The 15,563-nt window shown below is 43.1% G+C and overlaps 1 protein-coding gene across 1 annotated transcript in view; it reads right to left on the bottom strand.

The window, feature by feature from the left end:
* reep5 (receptor accessory protein 5) overlaps nt 1-275 on the bottom strand; it is a 38,972-nt gene extending 38,697 nt beyond the window's left edge. The window contains exon 1 of the mRNA XM_038734102.1: nt 183-275. The gene's annotated coding sequence lies outside the window, so the exon portion shown is untranslated. The remainder of the gene's footprint in view (nt 1-182) is intronic.
* Nucleotides 276-15,563: the final 15,288 nt, after the last annotated feature.

The raw sequence follows: 15,563 nt of genomic DNA, 5'->3' as shown, positions 1-15,563 counted from the left end.
GATAAAGCGATAAAGTTCTTAAAATAACTCCAGCACAGAGAAAGCAACACAAAAATAAAATCGCGACAGTTTGGAAGGTTATTAAAACATTTCCAGCCCCCAAAAGCCGCAGATCAGCTGCAGCACTCACATCTGTGGCCGCCTGCGTTGGAGGAACGTGATGTTTAACGAGCTTTAATTACCTGCTGTAATCAGCTGTTCCGCTTGTTTCGGAGAGGAGACCAACTTCGGCTCTGTGTAAAAACCTCCTGACTGATGAAAACTTAAAACAACAACTTAGGACCCAGTATACACACCGCTGCACGACTGAAGTCAAGCCAGCCCTCGCGCTGTTTTGCGATGCGTGTTTTTTCTGGGCATTACGGTAACATCGTGTCGCAGCACATTTCAAAATAAAAGTGAGCTTCTGCTGAACATAATGCAATTGATGTGGCAGAAACGACTGAATAAATAAATAAATGCTTAAGACACCACAAGTATCTAAAGAAAATATTACAGTCTCACAGAAAGCTTACTACATTCAGCCAAGATTCGAACTCATGTAAAAAGAAAACCTTCTGTTTCCACTGACTCATTTCACTTCAAAGTGACAGCAGACCACCTCAGGGAGACACTCTGTCAATATCAGAGCAATCTGATGTTTGGTTTTAATATTACAGCCATTGAAAGTGTCTAATATTTTCGCTATTCGCCAAGATTCAAATTGACATAAAAAGGAAACTTCCTGTTTCCACTAACTCACTTCACTTCACAGTGACAGCAGACCACCTCAGGGAGACCCTCTGTCATTATCAGAGCAATCTGATGTAGGTTTTTAAAGTTGTAACTTTGAAAACCTACATCAGATTGCCGAAAACCTACATCAGGACGTTTTCTTTTAACATCCATCTGAAATCAGCAAATTCAGTGAAAATATTAGACATTTTCAAGGGCTGTAACTTTAAAAACCTACATCAGATTGCTCTGATATTGACAGAGGGTCACCCTGAGGTGGTCTGCTGTCACTGAGAAGTGAAATGAGTCAGTGGAAACAAGAAGTTTCCTTTTTACGTCAATTTGAATCTTGGCGAATAGCAAAAATATTAGACACTTTCAAGGGCTGTAACTTTAAAAACCTACATCAGAATGCTCTGATATTGACAGAGGGTCACCCTGAGGTGTCCACAACCACACAACATCATTGTTCCGCATCTTACCTTAAACCACTACAAAAATCATCATATTTCAACTAAACTTTACATAAAAACTGGTCAAACAATTTGAACGTTTGCTCAGTAGCTTTCACATCAGGTGTAACGTTAGCATTATAGCTATAACTTTAGCTGTGTTAGCCAACGTTTACAGCAACTCCGCACTTGAACAGTCTGTGAAGTTCCATTGCCGTGTTTATTTTAAATATAATTCACAACCAATAAAGCAAACTTACAGGTTGTGATTGTAAATTTCCAGGCCCAAACAGAGTCGGAGTTGCATTGTCTTTTAGGACTAAACGTTGAACTGTTGCCGGTGTTCTGATGATCTATGCTGCATTGCCGAAAAATGCTACCATAGCGCAAATCGATAGACTCGACTACTCGGCCCTGCTCCGTTTTCCATTGCAGATAGTACCCAGAGATAGTACGTAGCTTGTCGTCATAGCGACGCCACACACAACTGCCGCGACGTAACGTTCAATGAGACACACACACCTGCGATCCACATTCTCTTTATTTAAGTTAAAACGTTTCAACATTCCTCAGAATGTAAAGACAGATAAGCGGTATAAAACCTTCCAGCTTTGCCGTTGTTGCTGCAGCGGTCTGTGTGACGGCGAGAGCAGAGGGCTCTGTGAGCGGGCGGCTGGCCGGCCTCACACGCTCCTCCCGCGGGTCACAGCAGGCTTCCCCCGCAGCCACTTGCTGAGCTCCTCAACTCCAAAAATATTCAAGCAAATTTTTGTTCCGCCATCACTTCGCGTAAAACTGTCAGTATTTGAAATCTACACAGCTGATTTCTCACCTCAAAACTTCTCAGAAGTGGATTTAGTGATGAAATTCCATATGAAAACTGTAAAATATAAAACTTTCTGTTGCTGGCCTCTGTCTGGTGCAGCAATGATGATGCAGTGAATAGTGAATATTCTATCTGAACAATCAGCAGTCTGTTGTGTTTTCACGTTACATTTTAGTATCCCTCAGCTCGCTTGGAACCTCGACGGAGGTGAGGTGATATGAAAAAAAGTACCTGGAAGCAGGTACAGGTGCAACATTTCTACAATGGAAAACCAAACAAAGGCGAGTCGAGCCAAAGGGCCTCCGCTCAGATTAGCTTGGTTTGAGGGCGTGCCTGACCCCGCTAGCCGCTTGGCAAGCTTTATGACGCGTTTTCATTGTGACGTCACAAGTAAAGAAAGTGAAGGACTGGACTACAAACCAGCTGTTTTCAAGCGGTTCACAGCAGTGCTTTATGTGGGAGATGGGAACTCCCTTTGGGCTGGACTTTGGACTTTTTCACTTTGCAAACCTGTTACATGCACAAAAAAGATATATAACTCAATAAAGGAGAGGGAAAAAGCCAAAAAGCCTAAAACCACCTCTTTAATGCCAACATACAATCTCACGCGGACATTGGCGAGACTTTTGTGGCTATTTGACTGTTGATTGTGATTTATTGGTTTGCAAACAACGGTGGAAAAGAGACGAGCAGTTGACTTTTAGGGGGTAAAATGAAGACCCCAGAACTACGTTTAGACCCTGGTCCCTCCGGTGGAAAAACATTGAGTTCCTCCAAAGGTTCTGGGGGTATAGTTCCTTAGGTCGAAACACAGCTACAGTGTGCCGTGAAAGCCTCTGTAACCGCGTCAAAGGACTTCTTCTGTTTGTCCGTGAGGGGTAACAGTTTAAGGATATCTTCGGCATCATCACCGGCTGCATACATGAAGGCGTTCACTTGAAACTCTGACGATTGTTTATCCAATCCTGATGCTATACTGTAGCGTTCGAATCGCTTAATCCATCTCGGCCATTCACTAGCATTGGAAAAGTTGAACTTGCCTGGCAGCGCTAGCTGTGGAGCTAACTGTTGCGCCGTTATTTTTCCGTCCATCTTCCTTCCTTTTTCGGGACGTTGTTTTGCTTAACAAGTTTAGTTCATCTTTCTACAGTCCTCCTCCTCTACACGTGTGTGACTGCTAATAAATTCTAAAATCAAGTGTGAACTGTTTTGAGTTTCAAAACCTCAACAGCAAGCTTGAGAGGATATTAGGGGAATATCCTGTTTAATGATTGCTGATTATTTGTTTTATAAAATTAACCACTGATACTGACATGAAGACTTACTGTATGTTTATCCCCACCATATCCACTAATAAAAATTTATTTTTTATAGCAGCATATAGGCAGTATATTCCTTCAATTCCCTTAATTTGAAAACCAGCACGATGATTCATCCCTAAATAAATTTAAACTGTACTTTAATGAATCCATCTCCCTTACAGCTGTAACAATAACAGTATTTTTTTTTTCTTTTTTCCCCTTTTGGAAATCGAATCACAAATAAGTGTTGCGTGTATATTTACTGTGAAGGTAAATGGAAGTAAATGTGGTTTTACACATCTACAGTAAGTGTAGCTACACTGTAAGAAAAGATACCCAAAAGACACCATATCTACTCAATAAAAATGAGGCAACAGATTACAAAGAATATTATTAATTAAATTTCACAATGTTTGGTATTGAGTAAATATTAATTAAACGAGACCCTTAATTGTTATCCATTTAAAATGAGTAGATTCAAATTGAAAACAGTACAGAATTAATTATAACCTAAACAAAAATATTGAGATGATTTGAAAAATATAAACTCCCTCTAATGTGTAAATAGTACTAATAAAAATGAATTTAATTATATATATCAATGATATAATTGAGTATTAATCATACACATAAGGAAGATAACATGTGTGCCGCCAACTAGTGACGTGCAGATCGATCCTAAAGTATCGATATTTCTCATACCAATGTTTCCTGCTCTAGGATCGATACTCATGTAAAAGGATCTATAACTAAACTCAGTCATTTGGAGTGAGTGTGTGTTTTATCATAAGTATCTTACTGTCACCAGGATGATCTAATTATACTCGGTTGATAGGAACTACTTTTCCTTCCGCGTGTCAAAGTCATGCTTGCACTACGGCTCTGTGACGGAGCTTCTTCTTTGCAGCTCTTTACATTTCCCACGATTGAATACTGACTATGGCTGACTGTAAAAACAGTCACGTCTGGCTGTATTTTAGCTGTGAAGGTAACAATGACGCTCTGTGTGATGTGTGTGCAAAGACAGTGAAATACTTTTGCAACACTGCAAACTTTGCTAAACATCTGAGATTAAGTCTGTCACGATAATATGATGATGTAATGAAGCGGCAGTTCTGAGCAGGATATTTTATTATAATTAAATTATTTAATTATAATAAAATTATTATTAAATTATTTCTCATAAATACAGAAACAGGAGGGGGGAGGTCACATTAAACTAGAAATAAAATATGTAAAAAGTATTGGTATCGGTATCGGCAATACCAGCCTGGGTATTACTTGGTATTGGATCGGATAGGAATTAAGTGGTATCGCACATCACTACCGCCAACCCAGGCCACCAGCAAGGCAGGAGACCCCTGCATGGCCATGGTCATTTGCTTGTAGACTCGACCACACAAGAGAATTGCTTTCGATTATAAATCAATAATCAGTGTAGCCGAACTTATCAAATAAAACAGGCACTTCACTCCTGGTTTCAATAGTAAACCATAGACTGTATAGAAAAAAACACCACAAGAATGACATTTACCAACACAAAACATTATATTCTAAACAGACACGTTTAAAAAAAATAAAAACATAATTCACAAAGTAAACTTTGTACTAATTTTAACAAAACTCCCTTCACCGCCATGCATCATGGGGATTCTTGACAGGAAGTGCTTTTCAGTTAAAATTAGCCTGATTACATTAATTTGAATTCACTCAATATTCTCTCTATTTGGGATTAGATACATATACAGTGAGGAAAATAAGTATTTGAACACCCTGCTATTTTGCAAGTTCTCCCACTTGAAAATTGTCATCGTAGGTGCATGTCCACTGTGAGAGACAAAAAAAAATCCAGAAATCACAATGTATGATTTATTAACTATTTATTTGTATGATACAGCTGCAAATAAGTATTTGAACACCTGTCTATATGCTAGAATTCTGACTCTCAAAGACCTGTTAGTCTGCCTTCAAAATGTCCACCTCCACTCCATTTATTATCCTAAATTAGATGCACCTGTTTGAGGTCGTCAGCTGCATAAAGACACCTGTCCACCCCATACAATCAGTAAGAATCCAACTACTAACATGGCCAAGACCAAAGAGCTGTCCAAAGACACTCGAGACAAAATTGTACACCTCCACAAGGCTGGAAAGGGCTACAGGGAAATTGCCAAGCAGCTTGGTGAAAAAAGCTCCACTGTTGGAGCAATCATTAGAAAATGGAAGAAGCTAAACATGACTGTCAATCTCCCTCGGACTGGGGCTCCATGCAAGATCTCACCTCGTGGGGTCTCAATGATCCTGAGAAAGGTGAGAAATCAGCCCAGAACTACACGGGAGGAGCTGGTCAATGACCTGAAAAGAGCTGGGACCACCGTTTCCAAGGTTACTGTTGGTAATACACTAAGACGTCATGGTTTGAAATCACGCATGGCACGGAAGGTTCCCCTGCTTAAACCAGCACATGTCAAGGCCCGTCTTCAGTTTGCCAATGACCATTTGGATGATCCAGAGGAGTCATGGGAGAAAGTCATGTGGTCAGATGAGACCAAAATAGAACTTTTTGGTCATAATTCCACTAACGTGTTTGGAGGAAGAAGAATGATAAGTACCATCCCAAGAACACCATCCCTACTGTGAAGATGTGGGTGGTAGCATCATGCTTTGGGGGTGTTTTTCTGCACATGGGACAGGGCGACTGCACTGTATTAAGGAGAGGATGACCGGGGCCATGTATTGCCAGATTTTGGGGAACAACCTCCTTCCCTCAGTTAGAGCATTGAAGATGGGTCGAGGCTGGGTCTTCCAACATGACAATGACCCGAAGCACACAGCCAGGATAACCAAGGAGTGGCTCTGTAAGAAGCATATCAAGGTTCTGGCGTGGCCCAGCCAGTCTCCAGACCTAAACCCAATAGAGAATCTTTGGAGGGAGCTCAAACTCCGTGTTTCTCAGCGACAGCCCAGAAACCTGACTGATCTAGAGAAGATCTGTGTGGAGGAGTGGGCCAAAATCCCTCCTGCAGTGTGTGCAAACCTGGTGAAAAACTACAGGAAACGTTTGACCTCTGTAATTGCAAACAAAGGCTACTGTATACAAATATTAACATTGATTTTCTCAGGTATATAATAATTATTTGCAGCTGTATCATACAAATAAATAGTTAAAAAATCATACATTGTGATTTCTGGATTTTTTTTTTTAGATTATGTCTCTCACAGTGGACATGCACCTACGATGACAATTTCAGACCCCTCCATGATTTCTAAGTGGGAGAACTTGCAAAATAGCAATGTGTTCAAATACTTATTTTCCTCACTGTAATGCTTATGTTTTATTTAACTACAATGGGTGTATTTTATTCCAAACATTTTTATTTGAAATTTAATAAAATATTTTCCTCAAAATCAAAAACACAATCATATTTAATATATTTTACCTAATACATTAATTCAAATTTACATGTAGCTTGATTGGAGCTGATGCTCAACAACTACAGATAAGTGGCAGGATTTTCTCCTGACCACTGTCTTACAGGCACAGCATTCTAAAAGCTCTACACATCAAAATCCCATCAAATCCTTATGGGTTTTTGAGGTTAGACATAGGTCTTGGTCAGGTTAGGGATTGTTAGAGCTGATGAAGAACTGACAGGGTACATTAGGGGAATACATCCAGGCACAAATAATGATAAATTAACTTTGAGCCCTCAGTAGCCACACCCTTCCTTGCTTTGATGACATGACAATATAAAACAGCTGGGATAAAATGCACATATTTTAAATATCCTGCAGTCTGTAACAGCTGATTTACAGGCATCTGCTTCTCTGACATCTTTAAGGAAGAATTGTGATGACATAGTAGTTTGGGTTTAATGTCTACTTGATCATTTATGGTGTATTTAGGCTAGACCTATTTGCTCTCTCTACTCTGTAATTACATTCATACAGTGGCAGTTTGTCACTAGACTGGTAGTATTACTGGCAGTTTTGTGATAAAATAACAAAATGAAGCATCTCAAGAGTAGTTACCTGCAGACAAAAAACCTCAAGAGACATCTCCTCAGTTGACAGGAAATCACATGATTTGGCAGTAAAATGTAGAAACCTTCACCATGAAAAATGTTTGCTGTGTGCGTGTCGTATCAAAAATGTATGTTTTGCCATGAAACAGGAAGTTGTAACTTCATTGTACATGCTCAAATACACTCACCTAAAGGATTATTAGGAACACCATACTAATACTGTGTTTGACCCCCTTTCGCCTTCAGAACTGCCTTAATTCTACGTGGCATTGATTCAACAAGGTGCTGAAAGCATTCTTTAGAAATGTTGGCCCATATTGATAGGATAGCATCTTGCAGTTGATGGAGATTTGTGGGATGCACATCCAGGGCACGAAGCTCCCGTTCCACCGCATCCCAAAGATGCTCTATTGGGTTGAGATCTGGTGACTGTGGGGGCCATTTTAGTACAGTGAACTCATTGTCATGTTCAAGAAACCAATTTCTCATTCTCGTTCTCATTCTGTTTACACCAAATTCTGACTCTACCATCTGAATGTCTCAACAGAAATCGAGACTCATCAAACCAGGCAACATTTTTCCAGTCTTCAGCTGTCCAATTTTGGTGAGCTCTTGCAAATTGTAGCCTCTTTTTCCTATTTGTAGTGGAGATGAGTGGTACCCGGTGGGGTCTTCTGCTGTTGTAGCCCATCCGCCTCAAGGTTGTGCGTGTTGCGGCTCCACTAATGCTTTGCTGCATACCTCGGTTGTAACGAGTGGTTATTTCAGTCAAAGTTGCTCTTCTATCAGCTTGAATCAGTCGGCCCATTCTCCTCTGACCTCTAGCATCAACAAGGCATTTTCGCCCACAGGACTGCCGCATACTGGATGTGTTTCCCTTTTCACACCATTCTTTGTAAACCCTAGAAATGGTTGTGCGTGAAAATCCCAGTAACTGAGCAGATTGTGAAATACTCAGACCGGCCCGTCTGGCACCAACAACCGTGCCATGCTCAAAATTGCTTAAATCACCTTTCTTTCCCATTCTGACATTCAGTTTGGAGTTCAGGAGATTGTCTTGACCAGGACCACACCCCTAAATGCATTGAAGCAACTGCCATGTGATTGGTTGATTAGATAATTGCATTAATGAGAAACTGAACAGGTGTTCCTAATAATCCTTTAGGTGAGTGTATGTACCATGCTTTATGTATTTGATAATAGTCCTGCCCTGAACACATCTACATGCCACATTTGAGGTTGATCGGGTAAAAGCTGTAGGACGAGTTTGTTAAAGTACGGAGGGTTGAAATGGGTTGAAATTTCATAAATAAATTAAAATGGCTGACTTCCTGTTGGGTTTAGTGTATGGCTCCAAGAGGGTTAATTTTAAGTCTAGAAATGGTACATCAGCCCCCCACATTTTGTACAGCTACGTAAAGCATATGGCGGGGACTGCTTCTTTGAAATTTTGTAGGGGGTGTTATGGAGCCATTTTTCCACAACCACTCTGCGCAACCATATTAGAAAACAGAGAACACCCCTTCTGACATGCGTGGCAAGTTTTCTGAGGTTTTAAGCATTCCTAGCCATGTAAAAGCTAAAAAATCTCACTGAGACCATTTGTGTCTCTAAGGTGCTATGTGACATAAAACTGAAAAATAAAGGTATTGGAGGTAAAGTTTGAAACATGCCCTTTCCTGGTGCCAGAAGGTAGTAAAAGTACGGAGCCTGTAAAGAGGGAAAACGCTTGTAAATAAATCAAGGCCGACTTCCTGTTGGGTTTAGGGTATGGCTCCAAGAGACTTATTTTTAAGTCTGGAGAAGGTACATTGGTTAGATTCGTACAGCTGTGTACAATGTACGGCAGGAGCTGCTTTTTTGAAATTTCATAGGGGGCGCTATTGAGCCAATTTTCCACAACCACGCCCCCAAACCACATCAGCAATACAAAACAACAGTTTTGACGAACGTGCAGTCCCGTTAGGATTTGACTATCCCTGGCCATGTGACTTACTAAAAAGGCTTTAGGGGGCACTATGCCAACCCTCAACTAGCCAACATGCAACCCTCAGTCTTAAACTTGACATCAAATCGAAAAATTATCAGTTTGAGTCTGGCTGCAAAGCTTTGAGCATCCTAAAGGCCTCAAATATCTGTTTAAATAATTGAAAATGACGCAGGAAGCGCCATATGGCTGACTTCCTGTTGAGCAAAATCTCATCAAAAAAAGCAGAAATGTGATAAGAACAATAATCCCACCATCATGAAGATCAAAGAAACATTTTCCAAAACCTATTGTTTGTTTAGTGGCGCTATTGAGCCTCCTGGCCACGCCCGACCCCAATCACTACAGAACATTGGATTTCCCACCAGACCTGAGGTGTGGTTTTTCATGAGGATTGGAGTATCCTAAGGCCTTCAAAAATTAGTTCCCCGGGGAGAAAAGAAGAAAAAAAAACACCTAAGCAAAAACAATAGGTTCCTGTCTTATACCATATGAATTGGCAGTATCCCCAAAACACGTAGACATAAGGTTTATGAATGTGCAATGTAGTGGCACTTAGTTATGGGGCAAAATGTCCTTTGTTTGAATATCCCATTTAAATGAATGGGATTTATCCAGGGTTTTGAGCTTCGATTAGAGCACTACCTATAAGCCGAATTGCACCAAATCTTTCAGGTGTCATCAGGGGCCCATGGGGAAGAAATGGCCCAAATTTGGTATCAATTGGACTTGTGGTTATGGAGATATAAAATGCATATAAATCAATGGGATTTTTTTTCAAGTCTTTAATCTGCAATAACAGCGCCATCTATGGGCATATTTGGGTGAACTTTGGTGTCTGTAGTGAGGGGACCGTGCTGAACAATTCGACTCAAGTTTTATGTCAACGTGACGTGGTTACAGATAATTTTTGGGGGTTAAATAGCACCACCTAGGGGTTGGTTGCACCAAATTTTGCATAGGCCCTCAGGTCCCACATTATTGGACCAAATTTGGTGTCGATCGGACATTCCAAACCTAAGATATGACCTCACTTCCTGTTAACAGGTAACATTTGTTAGCCTAAAATTGCGACAATTTTAGTCGGATCAAAATTTCCTCTACAAAGTTTTATCAGCTTGGTCCAGAGATGGTCCGTGCCAAATTCAGTGTCAATCGGACCTGCGGCTTAAATAGGTTTTTCAGTTTTTGCGATGTAGCCAAAATACAGTGTAGGCGGAAATGGGCGTGGCCTATACCACAAGATTCAGCTTGATCCAAGCCAAAAAGCGTTGACCTTGCTTATAGCGCCTGAGGTACTTGCAGGGGTTTGCACCTACCATATGAGTTTCGCGTCCCTAGCAGTCACTGTCTAGGCTGCAGTATTGGAATTAGCGGCGGAAGAAAAAAATAAAGATCCTAACGATTACACTACGGTTCCCAGCTCGGCTGGTACTGGGAACAGCGATGCCTTACCTTCACGGGTTCCCAGCCCACTAGGACTTGGACCCCTAATAACTAAAACAGACAAACATAGAAGGGTTCTACTGCTTCGTGGTTTGAACCCTAATAATCCCTTCAGTTTCAATAGGGATCTCGCACGGTTCGTGCTCGGGCCCTAAAAAAAAATCCCTTCAATTTCAATTGCACGATTTGTGCTCGGGCCCTAATAATACATACTAGTTTCAAATAGTAAAACTTGTTCTACATGTAAATTGATGTAGAAATATTTTGCTAATGTTATTAGGTAGCTGGTTACAATAAAAAATCTCTGAAGGTCATCTTCTCTACCCAAAAGTTATTCAGGAAAATGTTAAAAATGCCCAGAAATGTGAAAACATTTGGAAATATAGCCTCCAGCTTTTCTTCATTTTTGAGGATTACCAGCTGATGTAGCTAGAAGGATACACAGTTAACGAGTAAGGTATATTATCACTTTAATAATATGGCCCTCCTTTTATTTAACACCAAGTGCACTGCAGAGGGTTGCAGAGGGAGTGACAGACAACTCTTCCGGGCATCCAGAATTTATAGAACCCTAGTTACATTCATAACTCTTGTTCTATTTCATTCTTCCTGACTGCCAGACGGTGGTGTTTTAGTCACTGGATGACTTATACCAACAAGGTCACGAGGAATGCTTACTGTGCTAAGGAGTGGAAGCAGTTGATAGAATGGCTGCTGCCACCACGTGGGGAGCAGCCACATTTACCCGGTAATAGCAAGCTAAGGTACATGAAGACGCAGTGCAGGTGTCATGCACAGAGACCCATCTCAGGATCGCCCAGGATGTGGACACACTCGAAGTAGAGTGACACTTTACCTTAGTGGGTGCAGGAAGGCCTTGCAACCTATAAGCATGCAGAATCACATCTACAATCCAAATGGAAAGTCTCTGCTTTGATAGAGCTTCACCCTTCCTACAACCCCCATAGCAAACAAAAAGGTCAGATTTGCGCACCTTGGCATTGGCCTCCAAATAGGCCTTCAGGGCCCGAACTGGACACAGTAGCTGTGACAGTTCTTCCGCCCCTTCAGATGAGCCTGGTGGACTAAATGTAGCCAACTCGATGGCTTGGTTTACATGCGAGCGAGGCCCCCCTGCTTTGGCAGGAAGTATGGATTTGGTAGGAGAGTAACTCCTGACCCATCTGGGTACCAACACAGGCACCTCGGGTTCACTGATAAGGCATGCAGTTCTCCCACTTGTTTTGCTGTGACAGCAAGCAGAAATGCCGTCTTAGCAGACAACCACCTCAACTGTCTGTCCTAACGGGTCAAATGGGGGCAGACCAAAGGATCTCAAAACCACTTTCAAGTCCCATGGTGGCACTACAGTGACACCTGATGGTCTAAGCCTCTGTGCGCCCTTCAGGAACTGACTAACCAGATAGCCTGACACCACTGTGTGGTTGTCCACTCTCACGTGCCCCGCTGAAATGGCAGCTGCATACACTTTCAAGGTCGATGCACACCTGCCACCGTCCAACAACGACTGCAGGAAACACAGAATGCTAGTTACCGAGTAGTTCTCCGGTACCTCACCCCTTCCCCTGGTGACACAATCAATGAGGCAATGGTAGGCTCGACCGGGGCCATACGGTCCAAACCATAGTTATCTGCATACTGCATGGCAGCCAAGTTCCTGTAACCACTGGTGTGATGAGAGTGTAACATGGGGTCTGACCAGAACTGTCGGAGCTCTTCAATATAGGGCTTAGAAGGAGGGACTGAGAAGGCAGAGGGCTGCGGCATCTGCCTGAAAAAGCACTTGAAGGTGCTAGCGCCACAGGAGCTTCATCCAGCCCCAGGTGTGCTAAAGCCATGCAAATCACTGGCTTCAGTGAGGACCGGCTGGCCTCCGACCCACATAATGGTCCCCCATCAGATACCTGAAAAAAAACCATCAGAGGCCCGGGACAGCGTGTCCCCCCTCCTTGTCTTGCCCTTCTTCCCCTTCATCTGTGAACAAACTGCAGGAGGCTGCAAGTTGATAACACATCATCCTTTTGAGGAGAGTCTCTTGTGGCGGAGTCACTACTGGGAGCTGGCTCCCCATTATCAGGCTGGAGATTAATCAGAATTGGGTTTATTGCCAGGTACATTTTCACATACAAGGAATTTGGCTTGGTATGAATTAGTGCTTAAAGTACACAAAATATAAATAGTAATATAAATATATAAAAAGAAGATCAAAAAAAGTATACGAAAGATATAAAAAAACAATAATACCATAATACAATGCTGACAAGTATGTGCAAAAGTTGGCAACATGAGCATAAAGCACAGATGAACGTTGTTGTAAAGTGTGGGATCAGGAGAGTGTATGAGTGTGTGAGAATTTGGGGAGGGGGGCATGAGAGTCACTGACAGTGGGGACCCGGGCCTTGTTGAGGAAGCCCACTGCCATCGGAAAGAAACTGTTCTTGTGGCGAGAGGTTTTGGTCCCGATCGACCACAGCCTCCTGCAAGAGGGGAGAATCTGAAACAGTTTGTGTCGAGGGTGGGAGGGGTCAGCTGCAATGTTTCCTGCACGCCTCAGAGTCCTGGAGGTGTACAGGTCCTGAAGAGACCTGCTGCCAATCACCTTCTCTGCAGAGCGAATGATACGCTGCAGCCTGCCCTTGTCCCTGGCGTTGGCAGCAGCGTACCAGATGGTGATGGAGGAGGTGAGGATGGACTCAACGATGGCGGTGTAGAAGTGCACCATCATTGTCTTTGGCAGGCTGAACTTCTTCAGCTGCTGCAGGAAGTACATCCTCTGCTGGGCCTTCTTGGAGAGGGAGGTGATGTTCAGCTCCCACTTGAGGTCCTGGGAGATGATGGTGCCCAGGAAGCAAAAGGAGTCCACAGTGGTGACTGGGGAGTCACACAGGATGATGGGCTCTTTCTAAAATCCATGACCATCTCCACGGTCTTCAGAGTGTTGAGCTCCAGACTGTTCTGGCTGCACACCAGATCACCAGATGGTCAATCTCGCACCTGTAAGCAGACTCATCCCCACCAGAGATGAGCCCAATGAAGGTGTCTATGAAGATTCTCAGTCATCCAGGTCATAGTTATCCAACGAGGGTTAAAATGAAGGGCAACTGGACTTGGTTGAAGCTACTGGAAGACGTTTCGTCCCTTATCCAAAGGACTTCTTCAGTTCTGACTGACTGGCAGGGAAACTCAGCTATTTAACCTCAGTGGGGTCGTTATCCCGGGTCATCGATACCGCTGGTTCGTTAGTGTTCCTTGGTGTTGTGACGACAGTCGTTACAGTCGTTGAGACTACCTGTGGCCAAGACTGAACGACCATCGTTGGTATCTTCACCTGAGGCCAATAGGTTACGTTTGTTGAGTTTCCTGGGAAGTGATGAAAGGACAGCATTGTAAGTGGGGGATAAGTGGTGGCGTAGACCCCCTCCCCTGTTCAATGACGACTTCTCAACCCTGGTGTAGATGGCTTCCTTGACACCTCTTTCAAACCATCCATCTTCTCTGTCTAAAATGTGCACCTGGTGGTCCTAAAACGAGTGTCCTCTGTCCTTCAGATGTAAGTAGACTGCAGAGTCTTGACCTGAGGAGTTGGCCCTTCTGTGTTGAGCCATGCGTTTGTGTAGTGGTTGTTTAGTCTCCCCAATATACAGGTCTGTGCATTCCTCACTGCACTGGACCGCATACACTAGATTGCTTTTCTTGTGTTTGGGTGTGCGGTGGTGTCATTTGCAAACTTCAGGAGCTTGACGGACTGGTGACTGGAGGTGCAGCTGTTGGTGTACTGGGAGAAGAGCAGGGGTTAAAGAACGCAGCCTTGAGGGGAACCCGTGCTGAGGGTCCTGGAGAGATGTTTTCCCAGCTTAACGTGCTGCTTCCTGTCCGTCAGGAAGTCAGCGATCCACCTGCAGGTGGAGTCAGTCACACTCAGCTGAGAGAGCTTGTCCTGAAGCAGGGCCGGGATGATGCTGTTGAAAGCAGAGCTGAAGTCCACAAACAGTATCCTGGCTTAAGTTCCTGGGGAGTCCAGGTGCTGGAGGATGTAGTGAAGGGCCATGTTTTCTGCATCGTCTACAGACCTGTAGGGGGTCCAGGAGTGGGTGATGGATTTCAGGTGGGACAACACAAGGCACTCAAAGGACTTCATAACCACAGATGTCGGGGTGGGGGGGAACTTTGAGAGCCAAGGTGTCCACCTTCCTTGATTTTTTTAGATTTATCATGCTTGTGGGTTTGCAACCACACTATCAGGTGGTAGACTAATATCACCGTCTAGCTCTACAAGTCTAGCCCTTCTTACTGATAGTATAAGTAGGTAAATGTAACTACACGTTGAAGCGATGCAGACCGTAAGAACAGTGATTGGTAGGCTGTAACACGATGGATCAATATATTTGACCATCACAACCCGAGCGAAATAACTCATTTCACTATCAGAATGTGATCCATTCGGTCGCTAACTTTTTAAAAGTCTGTAACCGCCGCATGCATACAATTTTACACCCATTCACGTTAGCGGAGGGCTAAACCGGAAGTTAGCCTGCTCGGCCGGCAAAAGTCAACACAGTGGACGCTGTAACCGTACCGCCAACTAGCATTTGGCAGTGTAATTGCAGAACAACGGAGACACTGACGCACAAGTATAAATGCATGACTGTGTGTGTAGCCTACAGTGTAGCCCTGATGCTGGAATATAAATCAAGCATTATTCAACAAGAACCTTAACGGCGAGACCATTGCTGTCCGTCCGAAAGTGAAAAAGTTTACCACAGAAAAAACCCCAGCTGATTGCAGCCTCAG

This window comes from Micropterus salmoides, unplaced genomic scaffold (assembly GCF_014851395.1).
Source record: "Micropterus salmoides isolate LMB-PRFRI ecotype aquatic unplaced genomic scaffold, ASM1485139v1 Ms_hic_scaffold_20, whole genome shotgun sequence".
Lineage (NCBI taxonomy): Eukaryota > Metazoa > Chordata > Actinopteri > Centrarchiformes > Centrarchidae > Micropterus > Micropterus salmoides.
The sequence above is the reverse complement of the archived record's forward strand: the minus strand, read 5'-3'. Positions and strand labels throughout refer to the sequence as shown.